The 17,553-nt window shown below is 38.1% G+C and overlaps 1 protein-coding gene across 2 annotated transcripts in view; it reads left to right on the top strand.

Annotated features, from left to right (window-relative positions):
* Window positions 1-17,553, top strand: part of RBPJ (recombination signal binding protein for immunoglobulin kappa J region) — a 63,793-nt gene that overhangs the window by 9,170 nt on the left and 37,070 nt on the right. Inside the window, exon 2 of one of the 2 annotated variants that reach the window (XM_063336675.1) lies at window positions 11,801-11,859. The exons of the other annotated variant lie outside the window; for it this stretch is intronic. The gene's annotated coding sequence lies outside the window, so the exon portion shown is untranslated. The remainder of the gene's footprint in view (window positions 1-11,800; window positions 11,860-17,553) is intronic. 2 annotated transcript variants of the gene reach the window in all.

Consider the following 17,553-nt stretch of genomic DNA (forward strand, 5'->3'; position numbering starts at 1 on the left):
AGTAAAATCTTTAATAATGTAATATCTTCCAGAAGTGAGGGGGATATAGCAAAACTATTTTGGACATGTCTCTTCTGTCCAAGTATTTTTCTGGCCAAATTTTTTTTCTTCTGCTGTTCAGCACTTCTTTGCCAGCACTGAGTCCTGGGGTGTTGTTTTTGGTTTAGGCTTTTTTCTTTTCCTTTTGCATTCCAGTTTTTTATTTTTTTTTTTTAGTATTGCCTCGTTGATGTTGGTTTTGTTTTGTTTACATGTGCATTACAAATCTCATTAATAAGCTATGCAGAGCAGTTAATCAAAATAAGTATTTGGGATCAGGCTTCCTCTTTGGAAGAGGGTTCTAGCGTGCTTGGTGCATTGTGACAAAGTCTTTCAGTCAGCACAAATGATACTAACTTTGAATCCTAATCACGATGTAAAAGTTTGAGAAATCTTCATTTTAGTACTAAATTTACAAGAGTGGCTTCCATTATTAGTTGTTTTGCTGCTGATTGTGGAGGTGAACGTCCCTATTAGTTTGTTGGCAAGAGTGATAGAAGAATATATTATGTAGAGATGGAAAATAGGGAATTCTCTAGATCTGAAGTATTATTTACCATGAAGGTCATGTGAAACAGGAAAGTTAAGGCAGAAAAACTTATTCTAATATCTATTTTAATAATACAGACATTGGCCAGGTTCGTGTTCAGTTTTGATAATACAGTAAATATATTTGTGTTTGCAGTGCTTACGTTTGGATAGCATCACTCTCAAAATACTAAGAACTGTGTTAAAACAAACATTAGAACTATGCTAAAACAAACGTCAGAACTTTTGGCATTTTTATTTGCAATGGGCAGAATACCTGTATTTCACAATAGTTAACAGGCAAAACAAAGGAGTCATTATGAAACAATGTTTAAAAAAGGTCTTATTGAGAAGTTTTACTCACAATTAGCTTATTGAAATGGTAAATCATGCTTCAAATGGTAGCAAAGGAAAGGGGGACCAGACTCTTGCAGTCATTTGCAAGTGTTAAAGACTACTACAAAGTATTAGGGCAACTCTTTTTATTAGATCCCTTGAGCTGTAAGGATAATTGTTCTTCTTTTTGGCTAGCTCCTAATCTACATGTAGCTTTTGAGACTGAAGTAAATAAAAGGTGACCTCAGAAGATATGCTGAAGATACCTGTCAAGGCAGAGTTTGAAGCTGGTCCTTGTCTGAGTGTTCCCTGAATCAAGGCTGAATTTCCATATGGAAATAAAATATATAAGCAAGAACTCTCTGCACGTATCTGTGGGTTTTCCAGTGTTTCATCCAGATGGTTTTTCTGGACAAAAATCTTAATTTTATTTTTCTTTTTATATTGTTTGATACTTAGTAAGCATTTGGAAAACACGAACTGACTCAACCGTTTCACCTTATTGCTGTATGACACTTCAAGTTAGCAGTAGACTGGTTAGACTTGTCAGTTTGCGTAGTCATGAAAGTCGTGTTGCATCAGTTCAAATTTGAAATTTTATCTTTTTCTGTTAGAACAGTTCCTAAGAAACCCAAAAAGCAACAGACCTCTCTTTGCCAGAAGTTATTAAGCAGTGATGAGTATTACATCTGTAGAGATAAGAGACTTCTTCACTTACTGGAAGTTTTCCTCTGTGCTTCTGGTGCATAGGAATCAAATTGTGGATATTGTTGTTTTAAGGTGCTTTCTTAACGTAGATTTTACTGGTGGCAGTTTTGATACTTTCTCTGTTGTATTCAGTATTCTCCTACTTAATGTCCTGGTTTTAGGCAATTTCCTTCAGTAATGATATTACTTTTTTTTAAGATTGAAGATGCTATTCTGCCAGTGTCCAAATTGCTTTCCTAACTAATACTGTTCTCCTTTTCATTTTGACATTAGTTGAAAAATGCGTATAGCCACTGCTTGACATTCCTTTCCTCTGATTCCAATTTATATCTGGTCAATTCAGCTTCCTCTTGTGTTATATACAGCATATTGAATTAATGTTGGGGTTTTAAATTTTTCTTAGTTTCTTTCAATCTTGTTCTCTCCTGAATTTTGTGACCAGCCCTCAGTTAGCTTTGCTCCTACATCTGGGGGTTTTTGTTGTTTGTTTGGTTGGGTTTTTTTAAGGAGCAGTACACCAGAATACTTTCTCTCTCCTTTTTTTTCTGTGAAGTTTCTGTGTAAGCCCTGTTCTCTTTGTTCCTGGGCAGTCTGTGTTCACTTACCTTGGTCCAGAACAGTACTTCCAGACTACTTCCCAACAGTGTTGCTCCTTACTGTGGATCTCTCATGTTCCTTTTTTTCCCTCCAATTTTTGCTGTTACCAGCCCTGTAAGGCTTATGGTGTGCTTTATCACCACCATTATCTACAGAATGGGGAAGTCACTGTTACTACTCAACCCGTGTGATATTCTAACAACTGTATGTTTTAAGTCAAGTCCAAACCCTATTCCTTGCTTTTTGGAACTTGGACTTTGGCCATACAGGTGTCTTTGATTGTGAGAGGGGGTGTCTGATGAGCACTGGTGTGCTGCTGTCTCCCAGCTAAAGAACTGATGAGGACTGGAGAGAAAATAGCATCTAAAGAATTCAGGAACCCCAGATATCTTGTGTAATAGAAGACAAAACATTGATACAGAGAGAAGAAGAAAATTGTTATACGGGGAAAGCCAAAGAAAGATCCCAAGTGTTAATATTGTGAAGGCAGGAAATGTATTTTGTGAGGGGTAGGAAGACATAGTGGAGGATCACTTTATTTTGGAGGAGTTTCATTATTTCTTTTAACTACCCTTGTCTCTTTTGCCATGTTTCAGTCCTCTTCATCACCTTAGAAGTGTATGGGAAGCCATTACTATTTGGTTATCCTTTTGCTACTCCAAGAAGGACAGATAAAATAGAACTTCAAATGAATTCAGAGGCTGCAATCTGTTGCTAGTGGCTTTATAGGGAGTATATTGAGAGCTGTGAAGAAAAAGGACACTTTGTTCTTACTAACATGGTCCATTTCTAAAGCAACAGAACTGGGAGAAAGGATTGTTTTTGAAGTGATGGAAGCAAACAAAGGAAAGCTGAGACCAGGTTTTGGAAACTAAATTCTGTAAATAAGCATTGCCTAAAAAGGGATGTGTGTATACAGATAAACTTCAGGTTGTTTGTTATACAGCTTTGTAATACAACTTGAATTAATATTTACTATACAGAAAGTTTCTCCTAATGTAAGATGGGTTAAAAGAGCATGTATAGCTTTCTGCATAAAATTGTAACTTTTCTTTTTGCATGGTTCAGTGTTTGAGTACAAACATTAGATTTGCTTTTCTTTATACCTTTTCAGAACTTTAGAGAAAGTATTCATACTGAGGTGTTTTAATATAGGCTAAAAACTACCAATTTGATTGAAATAGCTCTCTCCTACATTTGTTGTTCTCATCAGAGAATGAATCTCTAGTAGTTTGTAGGTTTTGTGGTACGCTTGTCATGAACTTGACTGCTATTGTTGCATCACAAAAAAAAATAAAATCTGTATTTGAAAGGTTAACGTCAAGACATTCCTGAAGTAGATGTGTAGCACTGATGCGTGCACTTTCTCTTTCGACAGTGAACCTCAGTTTACTCTCAGTGATTAAGCAGCTCATGTAGCCCTTTGGCTAAAGAACTCCTTCCCCCTTCATTTTGCAGCAGAATTTAAAAAGTCAAATTGGCACGTCCTTTGTATATCAGGATGAAATAATAGTTCCAGCCAGTGAGGCTTGATATGGGCAACCTTTCTCCTTTGGTAAAAGGAAACACAGCATTCAGTCTTGCAACACTGGACCATAGTTGGAGAAACAGGAAGCAAACACTTAAGCTTTGTCCCAGATCTTCATTGCTCCTTCTGTCTGTGGCCTCTTCCTTTTTTCAGCTGCTTTCTTAATTTCTGGTTTGGAAGCCAAAAGTAACTTCATGCTGTTCTCCTAAGAGTTGAGTCATTTATCAGCTTCTCCTTTGCCAAATAATCTGTAATGGAATCCACTACATTTTCTTCTGCCTGAGGCCGTTTATTGCATTGTGCACTTGCTTTTGCCTTTGTCTCAATCTTCTTGATTCCTTATTCTGTCAGTTTTCGACAGTGTCTACAATTAATGATAGCTGTTAGAAACATCTTCTTGAGGGCTTCGAGTCTAAAGTGCCCTAGGTCTTGACACGCTGTCATTCCTGTAAGTAGCCTCTATTCACCTATAACTTATACTGCTTGCAAACTTTATCTGCTGGGTGCCATGCAGGTTCAGGGAGTTTAACCGCCCCTGTTTAACAGGGGCTCTAGTATACCTGAAAGCATGGACTGTGGTGGGTTTCATTAGAAAACCAGTCAGGATAACTGGAGGTCTCGGGACCTCTCTATATTCCTTTTGTATTGTGAAGAGTGGTACCCTGATGGTTAGTGTACTTTAGGTTAGTCCCAAGGTATGCTGGCATGGTTGACCAGGTCTTGTAACTATTAAAAGTAGCATAGTTGAGCAGCTGTTGCGTGCCTGTCGTGACATTGTTTGTGTAGTTAATGAAGATATATTTCTGAAAGGACACTGTGCTTTGTAGTTGCCAATCTCTGGGGAAACTGGAAAATCCTTTCCTGGGGGAGGGGAACAAACCAAACAAAACAAACCCAAAATAACCCCACAAACCCCCTCAAAAAACTCATCTGGATCTGCAACTTCTTTTTTTTTTTTTTTTTTTTTTTGAAATAAAGCGCTCTGTTTTCTTATTTAAATTAACTTTGGGAAAACTAAATACATGACTAGTAGAGATTCATTACGCTTTCCCTTACTGTTTGTAGTTAATTTTATTAGTAAGCATTTGTATTACCATACCGCAGTTGATGGCTGGCTTTCGGTGCGTACCTTCCAACGGCTGTGGCATTCTGTCACAGTGCTCAGGTCAACAGTGAGCGTCTGCGGCTTCTGAGCAGTGTGATTTGCAGGCTTTTCAAGTGTCACTCCAATATGAAACTGGCTTTGCTGACGTGTTAAAACTGAATTTTAGTTCTGAGGTGGGGTGGCCGTTCGAGGCTGATCATACTGATCATGCCAAGTTGCCTTGGGATTCCCTTGCATATCTAGCGTAGCCTTGTTCTATGGCAGAACTCTACCTGGGTCTCTTCTTTGCGCGCCACTCCCCCCCCCCCCCACTCCCTGGTCTCTAAAGCACATAGTATGTGTCCTTTACTATCTACAGTATGCTTGGACCATGTGAGGTCCAATTATTAATGAAAGCTGTGTTTATTCATGGCATCAACATTGATCTCAGAAATCCCCTGAATTGAAAATAGTCATAGACAGGAGAATGTTCAGGGGAAGTACCATTTAGGCTTGTCTGGTTCTTACTCTTCTTCAGCTGTCCATTAATCCTGCTGTTGGAGGTGGACAAATGGATTGCTGGAGCCTAGACCTGAAGAGGAATAACCCCTGCATCCACTGGCAGTGGGAGCAGAAGGCCCTGCACTGCTGGGTGGTCTGTGTCAGCTCTGCCCATCTTCCTCATCGTTGCCTCACGTGCTTTGCAGCAGCAGAAGGGAGTGGAGGGGAATGGATGGACAGTAGTCTGGGGTTGGGGAAGAGGGTGAACTCTCTACATACGAAGGCAGATGATGATGTATGTATATGTGTGTGGAGAGGCATCCTAATCTTTTGGATTTCCTGCTACTGCAAAGACTTTGCTGTCTGAAGAAATTTTGGAGGTGGAAAAATTAAATTTCACTATTTCAGTGTTGAAGTTTTTGTCTGATTCGTTAGATTTTTATATATATATATATTTAATTTTTTTTGTTAAGGTATGGAAACATTGAATGGCTTTTCTGTTTTACACGTTCTTGTATTTAGCTGTAGGGAAGTTGGTCTTTCTCCCCCCCTAAGGGAGTTTCCTGTGTATATGGAAAAAATACAAAACAGAAGTGAAAAAATACCTCAGGCTTCCAAACCTGCTGCTCACATTTCACTTCTCCCACTACCCTTCTCGTCATAGAAACAGTCCAGCAGTTCTTCCTCTGTCCCCGTAGTGATACCATCTATTTAAAGAGCTAGACACCATCATAGCTAATATAGTAGGTAGCTTGGCACACAAAATTATTACAACAACCTGTGAACCACTGAGGGAATGAAAAAAAAAAAGATAAAAAAAAAAATTAAGTTACACAGTGAAATAATTTTCTGGTGTTTATCTTTAAATTGCCAGAATGTTTTATTAGGCTTTCTTCAGGCTAGTAAACATAACTTCATACCTGTTCCAAGAGGTTTATAGTCATAAATAAATTGAGTATGCAACTCATCTGTTTTTTTTGTTTAAAAATCCACTTAAGGCAGGGGCCGTAAAATTGTGCGTAACTCAATAGTTACGTTGCATTTAATAATTTTATTATTGTCATTAGAAATTCTGGAGACCCTCTGCTTACAATCTGACTGTAAAGCAAACAGTTGGTTTCTGTATTTGTAAGCCTGGGTGGATAGCATGTATGTAGATAACAAATTGAAAATATTTCTAAGACGAAATGCTGGTATTGTATTCTGTATGCATGAATGCTGTTTTGACAGTATTTAAACTTTCCCATAACCATGTAAGATAATTTAAGCACTTCAGAATTGGCATTCTTCATTTGTTTAGACTGCATTTTGCATATCTAATTTCCAAGTTCTTCTTGTCTCCTTCAGTGATATTGGTATTTTGGAAATGTCTATCCAGCCTCCAGTTTTCATAAAATTCGTAGTAACTTAATTGTCTTTAAAAACTCTTTTCTTCTTTTTAAACGTATTTAGAACTGATTTATGGGTTCCAAAGTTATTGGAAGGAGGGCTAATCAGTTTTGTAGCATAAGCTTCATTTTTTAGTAAACTGGGAGACTAAAGTAATGAAGGAGTATTAGCTGTTAGTAGAATACTAAGTCTGCTCATTGTCATGTCCATATTTTCCAGAATGCATTAATGTCTTGGAAGAAAAGATACCATCTCTTAAAATGCCGAGTTATAAGCTGCAACTTCTAGTATAGCTCATCCTGTGATTTTCTTTAGGATGAGACTTTTTTTGTTCATTTATCTTGGGTGCACAGGCATTTGCATGTTTTAATTTAGGAGTTCAGCTTATCTGTCTCATTGCTGAACCTTAATGATTGCATTTGTCTGTGACTTTCCCATTTTTCTTGGAGAGCTCAGCCTGCCCTGTTTGAAGCAGCAGTAGGCAGGAATTGTGGGAAGGAAATCTCCCTATTGATTAGCATGTTCCACATGCCACACACTTGGCAGTTCTGTGTTGGCAATCGTTTTTAAACTGGTCAAGATACAATTGAGACGGTGGTAGCTGCTAGCTGAAACGACTTCTTAAATTTGGTTGTTTAGTACTTCAAAACAGTTTTGACAATTTACTTTCCCTTCTGGCCTGAATATACTTGAAAGGATGAGACAATGTTTTGAAAAGAGGTTGGGTTCAGAGCTCAGCAGTTGGGAGTCTTCACAGGACTGCTTAGGCACGCTTATCATGCGGTAAAATCCTTACACAAAAATTTGTGCCAGCACAGGCATTATTCTGGGAAACTAGTGTAGCAGTCACAGGTTCAAGATCATGCAGAAGTTAAGTGCTGTTGGGTAAAACTTTAATTTGAAATACCAGTTCCTTAAAAGCTTACAATACCTAGGTCAAGTGAAATTTGTCTCAGAAACGTTCTTGTTTTCAAGTTGGCTTCATAGTTTATAGTGTACCTCATTAAGATGCAGGGAGAAGTTTTACCAGTAATTTGCATCTGTGTGGAGTTTAAACTTGACAAACCTGAAAAGCAAGCCTGCTTGAATTAAGTATGATTCACACAATTTCCATTTAAAAAAATGGACAATAATAACTGCTTTGCATTTGTGCTCTGCAGATGTTTTTCTTATGAAAAATGCCCCATAAAAGCTATTTGGGCACAATAGGAGCATGTGTAACTATGTAAGGGAGCTGTAATATTATAATGCCAGAAGACAGGATGATAAGGTGTTAGTCTGCTGACATCCCAGATGTGTAATCTAATTGTCTCATATGGTTGTTGTAAATGTACTGTGATAAGGAGGAGTAAAAGTGTATTTTTGGAGTGTCCATTTGATTATCTTGTTCAGGGATCATTGACCCATTTACCACAACAGTTATTGAAAGTATTATAGTATTTGACTATGGGCATCATGGAGATTATATTTCTCTAGCAATTTGTCTCTAAATACTTGCATTTCGCAATTAAAAATAACACTAATTGAAAGGAACTTCTAGCTTATATCATTTAAACAGAAATAAACTTGTTATACATACCCTATTTTCTTCTTTCTCTTTCAATAGTCAAGTATTAGTTAAATGGCAATCTGAATTTCTATGTCTTTCCCAAGTGGGAAATTAATTATTGCAGGGGCTGTAGCATAAATTAATCTCATGGAAACATAGAAATAATTTACCTATGAATCAATTCAACAACAACAAAATATCCAAAGCTTTTGAATCTTTTAAAATTTATGTTTTTATTAAAACACAGGTGTAGTTAGGTGACTTTAAAGGTTTAAGAATAGTTTGCTTATATAAAATGCTCCCCAGTTGGAGACCATTAGCACAACCACAGGGAAAAGGACTGACGATGAAGAATGGCCTCCAAATGATGTAGCAGTCCTAGAAAGTTGAAAAAGAGCCTTCTAATTCTCCCTCTTTTCTGGGATGTGTGTTTATTGCTGTTGTTTTCATATTCGTGGGATGATGCATTCATAAGCTTAATTACGAAACAATATGCTTGAGATTGATTAATTCTAGGATACTGACAGCTCATTTTGCAACTGCACCCAGTTAATGTTAGTGTAACCACATAATTCCTGGGTGATGCAATAGGAAAACATCTGAAATCTAGGAAAACCTATAATTTTGTAAAACAGGTTGGTGCCAAATAAGGCTTTGTTAAAAAGTATATGTATTCACAGGTTTTGTGTCATCATTTTAATCTATTGAAGAGATGAATTTTATATGCCAATTTTGAAATTACTGTTTGCATGGAAACTGCTTATGAGCTGATAACCTGCTCTCTTCTTACACACTGGTATAATTTGTGAGTTGTTTTATAAGTCTAGAATCAGTGGATGAAGCACAGTTGCATAGAAGTAAGTTTATATATAACTCCAGCAATCTCCTTTTAATGAATATAAGGAGCCGCTTCCGTTTTGCATTTGAAGTATTACAGCAGTATGAGAGCTGGAGGAAGAAGGTGAATGAAAGGAGAGGGTACACACTGTAATAATACTGTGTTAAAAAAAATATTCTAAAATATAAAAAGGTGACTCAACTGATTGAGTTGCTGGAGGAAGGAGAGGATAGGGAATCGTCCCCATTTCCCAAGATGTTTTTTAGAAGTACAAAAGATATAGTAAAGATTTTTAAAAATGGCTCTTGAAACTTCACTTTGGTGGGCTAAACACTGTATTTACTATCACTGTCAGAGCTTACAGTTCGTAAAACAAGATCAGTAAAGGGAATGTATGAATTGTGGGGGTTTTTTTTATTGCATTATTTAAAATACAATTAAGTAGGTCTAAACTGAAGCTGTGGATGCACCAGATTTCTGATAGTGTGCTGCTGCCAAAGTGGGAGGTCGCATTGTCCTCGGAGTGTTACTGTCAATTGCATTGCAGTGTGGCTGGCGCTCACTGGGTTCGTGACTGAATCAATAAAATTCACTTTTCTTCCTTCCTTTCATCCCTTCTCCCCCAGAAGATAGTTTTTGTTCTGGGTTACTGATTTGAGTGAATCTGTGGAAAGGTCTGACAAGTGCTGGAGTATGGTGTGTAAGGGTAGGTCAGCGTACAGCCAGGAAACTGGCAGGCGGGACCTGTGTTTGGTGGTGACAAATCAGCTCAGCTGCCTGGGAAGCCACAGTCCAACTGTGAACTGGAGCAGCTGGGACACAGACACGTTTGCTTACCCTGACCTAGCAGAGAGGTGGGAGAGGCATTTGAGACAGTGGTGACTTAAACTGTCACAGCAAGACTTGTCAGGGTTGGTCTGCTTAAACCTTAGAGAAGTTAGTATATTTAGCTGTCATTTTGCATTAAGTTCTAACTGCGTTTGGGGTGAGAGTCTTATAACTATCCTAAGCTAAACTTTGACTAAGAATGTGAGTCTGCTGCTACGATCTCTTAATTATGCTTAAGACTTGTTTTTTGCAAGTCATTTTCCTTACAGAATTCTTCTGTGTTTCCTTTTCTTACGTATAGTTCTTTCCCATGAGAGTTACAGGCTTGGTAGAATGCAAGAGAAAACAAGCTTAGCTGCTCCTTCTGTGTAATCTTTTTTTGGCTTCTGTTAAGGTTGAATTTGCTGAGGTGACTGAACAGCTTTCTGCAACCCAAACCACTGGTCTGCCTCTGTCTTCTGCTTCCCAGGGTGTTAGTGGTGTGACAGATTGATGGGCTGAGTTGGCTCCCACTGAGGGTCTGAGCTCTGCAGGTGGCACAGGGGAAGCTGATTGAGGAGCTTGGAGCAGGACAGTAAGCCCCTTAGAGACAGATTAGTACGTTATACTTGTTTTTCTGATGATAGGAAGCAGCCGCTGTAGTAATGAAGGTCCTTGGTTTATGTGGGTATAGAGTAAGGAAAAGCACATGGAAGAGTGTTTCAACTATTACTTTCACAGAGCAGCGGTTAGAAATTTTGAGCTGACCAATGACTATCCCTTTCAAGAACCTGTTATCTTTTCAAGAGGTGTTCAAAAGAAATACATATTTGCCTTTATGGTTAGTGAGGTTAGGCTAGCTTTTTGAGAATCTTCCTCCTTTGCAAGTTCAGTATGGTTCTTTACCACTTCCTTGCAATATCATTCACAATTTCTGCTTCTATTATGTATTTTTGGCATTACAGCGAACGGTGGCAATTCAAAGAAAACCATGAGCTTTAAGGTTTTGTGCTTCTTTTTTATTTTTTTTAAAGTTGCTTTCTGCACAGAAGATGAATACTTATCTTCCAGTTAAGGATGGGAAAGTATATTTAAAGAGGAGAAGCTGTTCTCTGAATGCTGCAGACATTCAATTGTTGAAAGCAAGGCTGAGGTTGAGCAAATCCTCAGGTACTATAGTGTAGCGGAGGGTTCCTGTATTGCCAGGAAAGTGGTCTATAAAGTCTCATGTTGTGTCTAATTTGTGACCTTTGTCAAGTAATCAGGCAACAGCGGTAACAATCAGTAGGTTTATTGAAGTTGATTCCTCTTGTATCTAAAAAAAAATAAATCCTTCTTCAGACTAAATCTTACTTGCAATTATGAGCAGATGGTAACTGTAAAAAGCACTGTTTTGTTACTTAATACCTCTGTTCTTACCATATTTAGAAATCTAATTTCTTAAAAGGTAGCTGCGTGTTTTTTAAAGGTTTGCTGGTGTTTAAATTATGGTTTAGTAGGGGACATAGAATCACTTTCTTAGGAAATAAGAGTCAAGGTCACTCGTGAAATATCTTTTCATGGGTGATGTGCAAGGTGAGATCCAGGGGAAAATTTACTGTGCTAGATGGACAAGAAGAATACTAATAAGTGTACACTGAGCAAAGTAGTTGCCACTGAAAGCGGTGAATGTGGGACGTTACATGTGGAAGCATGCTTCAGACTGTTTTTATGTATTAGCAGTTTACCATTATTTTAGTGGCTAATTTTGTGAACTATGTGCAGTTGCAGTTGTTTTCCTTTTTCCTAACAGTCGCTCTTTTTTGCTTTGAGTGGATGAAGATAAAACTAATGAGCCTTATATTGCACATTCCCTATGCGGTTACAATAGCTGAGCCAAATTATATTGTGTTTTAGGGACTGAGATTCTGTTGGCATGCTGATTTTTCAAGCTGATAACTCTTTCAGCTGCTAAGGTAAGTGTGTGCGAATCTGCAGTTTCCACTGAACATTTGAGCCAACATTATTAGGGAGTCAATCAAAAAGAAATAATAGCATGTGAATATAAAGGAATCTTAATAAATGGAGTAATTTTTGATGATGTTTCTCACATTCTGTGCCATTCCACCATTTTAATGGCATCCTTTAAGTTGATAGTATCTAAGTTCTTTAGTGTACTTGAGATCTTTGGGCTACTGTAGCTTCTTTCAGCAAGTACCTACAGCAAAAAGCAAAAGCAGGGAAAACATATCTCCAGGTGTATTTTTAGTCACTTTTTTGTTCTTAAATAAGCTGTCATCACTGACTTTCATGCTTTGCTTAGTGTGACAGAGTCGTGAGTTCTGTCTGTATTAAAATTATGTTCTTTTTGAACGAGACCTTTGATTTTTAGAATCATGTACAAGTATAGTGATTTACTGGATGAAGTTTTTTTTCCAAATGTAGGTAGACTACTATAAAGAAGTGAATTGTTTACTTTCTCTAAGTTGTTTAAAAGTGAGCCTATTTACTGATACGGTGCAAGCTGTATTTAAATTGCAGTTGTGGTTCTGTGATTTTCTTTTTATGGGGATTGGAAAAGAGAGAGGACAATAATGAAAGCAACGTGGGAGGATGAAAGCAGGTCAGAAAAGGGAGAGGGAGTTTCTAATTGAACCAGTGACTTCCAGTGAGAGGGCGTGACTAAATGAAGCATAGCTTTTTCTATTGTATTTATGTCAGTATTATTTGATATAGTGCCAAAAGTGTATGTAGAGCTGTACAGTAGAAGACTTGTTTCAAACACGTAACATGTTCCCTGTGCTGGAGGACTTAAATTCTTTAAGTGTAGGCCGGAGCGGTACAGGATCATGCAGTACAAAGATATGATAGTGCATGGTTGGTGGCATTCACCCTGGAGCAGGTGGGTCCTTTTTTTTTTTTTTCTCTTCATTGAGGAGAGGGAATGTTTTGTATATTGATAAAAAAACTTTCTGGTTTCGTGATTTCAGGGACTGCTGTGCCCTCTACTTCCAAAGAGCCACAGTGCAGTTGGACCACCCATCATTCGCTCTTTACAGGGGAGAAAAGGACTTTAGGAGCAGGAGAGATGCTAGCATTGTTTATGTCCCTTAGACATTCTTGATTGGTGAGGTTTTAATTAATTTTACCTCCTTTTGTAGGATGGATAGGAAAGAGGGTACACTGGGTCAGTAGCATTTCAAAGCAGATGGGCTGAGAGTTTGCTCTTTGCACATTTTGTGTGGATATGAAAAATGTATTTATTTTTTAAAATGGGTTAGCTTTTAGTTCAACTATTAATCTTTGAGACAAAGTCTTTATAGCAATATTTATTACTGTAGACACCCTAATGAGAATGAGGGCCTAAGTGCCCCTGGCAGGCGAAAGTGAGAGTGAGCTGATGACTGCATGTGACTCTGTTAGTGCATGTGTTCATCCTGAATGGTGAACCAGCCGGTGGTGTGATGGATGATCTGGAAACTGTCATTTTGCTGACTTCATCAGCGCTAGAGGATCATGCTTACAAACACAGTTGCACCTGGAGGGAGCAACAGGGGAGATAGGTGCCATTTTTTCAGTAGTTTCCGTCCCTAAGGTATGTGATATTATGGAGAGAATAGCCTCTGAAATGCATCATTTATCTGTGTATTTAGTTGCATATGTCATATTACATAAATCTAAGTATGTTCATAGCAAAAAAACCCAGACCACTCCTAAGTTACATGTTACATGCATCACTGCAAAGTAGTGGATCTGCACAATCTTCAGTGTCTTCTGCACCTTTCTTAGAACTGAATAATGGCTACAACTATTTTTATTGAGGAAGTAGCACAGCAACTGCTTCTGTGGTTCTGCTAAGTGAAAGGAAATGGTAGAAGACCATAAAATGCTTAGGGTATGAGTAGTCTTAAGGATTTAAAAACTCCTTTCTCTAAGATGCTATGGAGATAAAGCCACAGTAGTTAGAGACACTCACAGTGTAGGCTGGGTCATGTTAGGCTGTACGGCATTAAGTTACAGGAAAATATAAAGATCAGTGGAAGGCAAAGAAAAAATACATGTGGGACATGGAGGGGGGACTTTTGAAGAAATGTGAAACGTTCTATTTGAGCATACGTAATATTAATTGCTTGTGTTTATTCCATCTTAACTGAATTCATATATCCATGTCTTTTGCATTAATCTCTTAGAAATTATGAATTATGTCCTTTAGGTGTTTTTGTTTTTTAATCGTGTTGAACATGTAGAATATCACTTTTTTGAGCTCTGCGTTTTTACCATTGGCAAAGGTAACACTGCCCTATTTTCAGATTCATTGTAAAAACAAAGGATATCAGTGTGGAATAAGGTGCAGTTAAAGAAATCAAATGCATCAGTTATCTCCAACAGCAAACAAATATTAAAAGTGATGTGAATCAACAGCTACATTTAATGCGTATGTCATAGCAGAAACCACTGTATGAAATTTTGTGGTCTTTTTTATATGCCGGCTCATGCCGGATCATAAATGGCCACTTTTTAATATGTAGGAATTCTCTTTGTGTCTGTGAAACCACCAGATGGGATAATGTTTCCTAGTGATAGATGATCTTTTCCCTTGGGAGTTGTGTTCTGAAATGTTTGTAAGAGAGTGTGGTTGTGTAGGTGAACGCACAGAAGTATTTCCAGTTTTTGCATCTTGTCTTCACAGAAATCTGTGCACAGGAAAATATGCTTACATTAACAGAAAATTCCCCTGTTTTAAAATGTACATCTGCTGTTTTGATTTTACTGTTATGTAACATGTTACTCTAAATGTAGAAATCTGCAAAAACAAAACAAGGCTGATGTGGAGTAGCCGAGTCTTACCATGTAGGTTGCAGTATACTGCTTAACCTGTATGAAATGTTTTTAACAAACAGAAGATTAAGGGGTAGTTCCTGAGAACTATTCAGTGTATCAGTTGGATATATGTTGGCTTTGATAATTTTAAGCATGCTTTAAAGTCCATGAGTATGAACTTCCCTCAGTGCTGCTTCAATTCCTCACTAATTTGTCTGTGGTAAGCAAATTGAAGCTGGAAATGGGCAGAGGATAGAGGATTAAAAGAAAGAGAAAACAGAGTCTTAGCACGGTACTTGAATCCATCTCTTACAGTTTTTCTTAGATGATGTCTCTCTTAACAGATGAAAAATACTACTTTTATATTAATTCTCAAACTTTAAAACTAGAAATCCTAGTATTTCCCTTTCCTAGATCTTACATAACCTCAGTAGGCCAAGCGAACTCAGTGAACTCACATACTGGTGAGCTTGTAGTCACTACACTTAATAGGTTTGCGATAACTGATCATATAGCAGCTTGAAATTAATTATTTGAAAAATATTTTTGTTTCTTATGGCAGAAGCAACATGCCCTGTTACTACAAGGATCATCTTGTGCTAAAGGCTGAACAAACATTTAAAGGACTTCCTAGCTTTCCAGAAATGTAGCAGTTGTTTTAAAGTTGAGGGAGAATGATAAAAAGTACCTGTAAATGACTCGTCTCATTTTAATTTCTTTCTTAAAAAGGCTTTTGTCTCACAGCCCAACCCCAAACTTTTCACATTCTTTCACAAGTTTCATGGCTGTATAAGAGGTCTAGGAGAAGGTTGCATTTGACAGTTGGCTGTGTTTTTAGAACTGGGATTAAGCGAAACACAGAGGTTTCTTTTGCTACACTTCTAACTACAATATACCTTTAGTAGTTGAAATGGCAGTATTTCTTCCTCCTCGGTCTTGTCACACTTAATGGCTTTTGGGTTACCAGCTATTTGGTAGATATTAGAAACGTTGGAACTTCAGCCTCTCACCAAAATTCATTGTCACTTCATATTGTTGGACAGCAGAGGTTGGAATTTCTTATATTCTTTTTTTCTGAATTGCATAGTGTATTCTGAAACTTCTCTAGAGATTATATAAAAAAAATCCGAAATGCTTTTCATTAGACTCCTCCTGTTTCAAGCATTGTTTCCCTCAGACCTCCTCTGAGGAAGTAAAAACTTTCTTTAGTCACTCTATTCTCTATTTAATTTAGTATTCTTAATCATCTCTATTGCCTAGTAAGCCTATGCGAAGCACACTTTATTTGTCTCAAAATCAATTTATTTGACAGCTTTGTTTAAGGAGAATGGGACTTGCCACTCAGTCTCCGGGTCTTACACTGCCCTGGATTAGTGATTGCCATATCTTATTTCTGACAATGATGAGAGGTGTGTGCTTCAGGAGAAGGAGCTGGAATGATTGCCCTGAAGTTATGGGATAACATCTTTTCAGGGGAGCTGCCTTCTGAGTACTTGTCTGGGAATTGTTTCCAGAACCCATTCTGAGGTATTACAGTCATCTCTTGTAGCTTATTAAAGAGTTCCTGTAACGTGTAACGTGTTCTGCAGCAAATACTGTGATATGTGCTATCATATAGCTTGACCAATAAAGAATTGGTTTGGCTATTCAGGAGAAATCTTAGGCCCTTGCTAGATCAGTCAAAAGCACCAACAAGTGCGTAGGTGCAGTGAGAAATGATTTGACAGTTGGACGTTTGGGAGTGAAACTTTTCTAATGAACAGGCTCTCTGTGCCTTTTCAAAATCTGGCACTTGTTTCCCATGTAGAAAGCGTCCAGTTTTCTTCAGTTTTCTCGTTGTACTGGGTCTGGCTGGGATGGAGTTAATTTTCTTCATAGCAGCTGATGTGGTGCTGTGTTCTTTGTGACCAAAACAGAGTTGATAACACACTAATGTTTTAGCTCTTGCTGAACAGTGTTTGCACAGTGTCAAGGCCTTCTCTGTTTTTCACTCTGTCCTGTGTCTGTCCCCCCACAATGACTGGGGGGTGCACAAGACTTTGGGAGGGGACACAACCAGGCAGATGACGCAAACTAACCACAGAGATGTTCCATGCTGTATAATGTCATGGCTGGCAATAAAATGGAGGTTAGTGGGATTTAGAGAGGTTACTCAGCTTTTGCTTGGGAACTGGCTGAGCATCAGTCTGCCCGTGGGAGGTGGTGAGTGATTGGCTTGTTTTGTTTTGTTTCTCTCTTCTTCCACTTCTTTGTTTGTTAAACAATTTTTGTCTCAACCTACAAGTTTTCTTGCTTTTTACTTGTGCTTTTCTTTTTACCCATCTGATGGCAGGGGGGTGTAAGCGGCTGTGTGGTGCTTAGCTGCCTACCAGGCTTAGCCCCCAGCTTCCATCATGATTTCTTCATGCTTGAGCAAGTCAAAAGAGAAACTGAAGAGATCTCAACTCGGATCTCAACATATGGATATCTACTATAATATGTTTTTGTATTCTTCAAGGTAAGGCAAGTATTTTGCTTTTATTTTCAATGTTGAAATTTTTAAGGCACCATGACAACTTCTGTCACATAAAAAAGTCGACAGACAAAACAGTAACTCTAGTGTATTTTTACTAGTCTTTGTATATTCTGGAGTTAAATCTGAATGTTTTGCCTTACCACAGGCTTTTCTGGTGCCTCATCTCCCATAATGTTCTTGGGCTCATTCTTCTCATCTAGCAAGTCTTAGTTTGCCACTCAGGTCTTCCCATTCTCAGTCCTCACTCTTCCTGTATTCCCCCTGTGTTGGCCTCTCCAACATGCTTGCTTTCTGCTCAGCTGTTATTTCTACTGTATTCAAATTTGACAATTCC

Source organism: Chroicocephalus ridibundus, chromosome 5, assembly GCF_963924245.1.
Source record: "Chroicocephalus ridibundus chromosome 5, bChrRid1.1, whole genome shotgun sequence".
Lineage (NCBI taxonomy): Eukaryota > Metazoa > Chordata > Aves > Charadriiformes > Laridae > Chroicocephalus > Chroicocephalus ridibundus.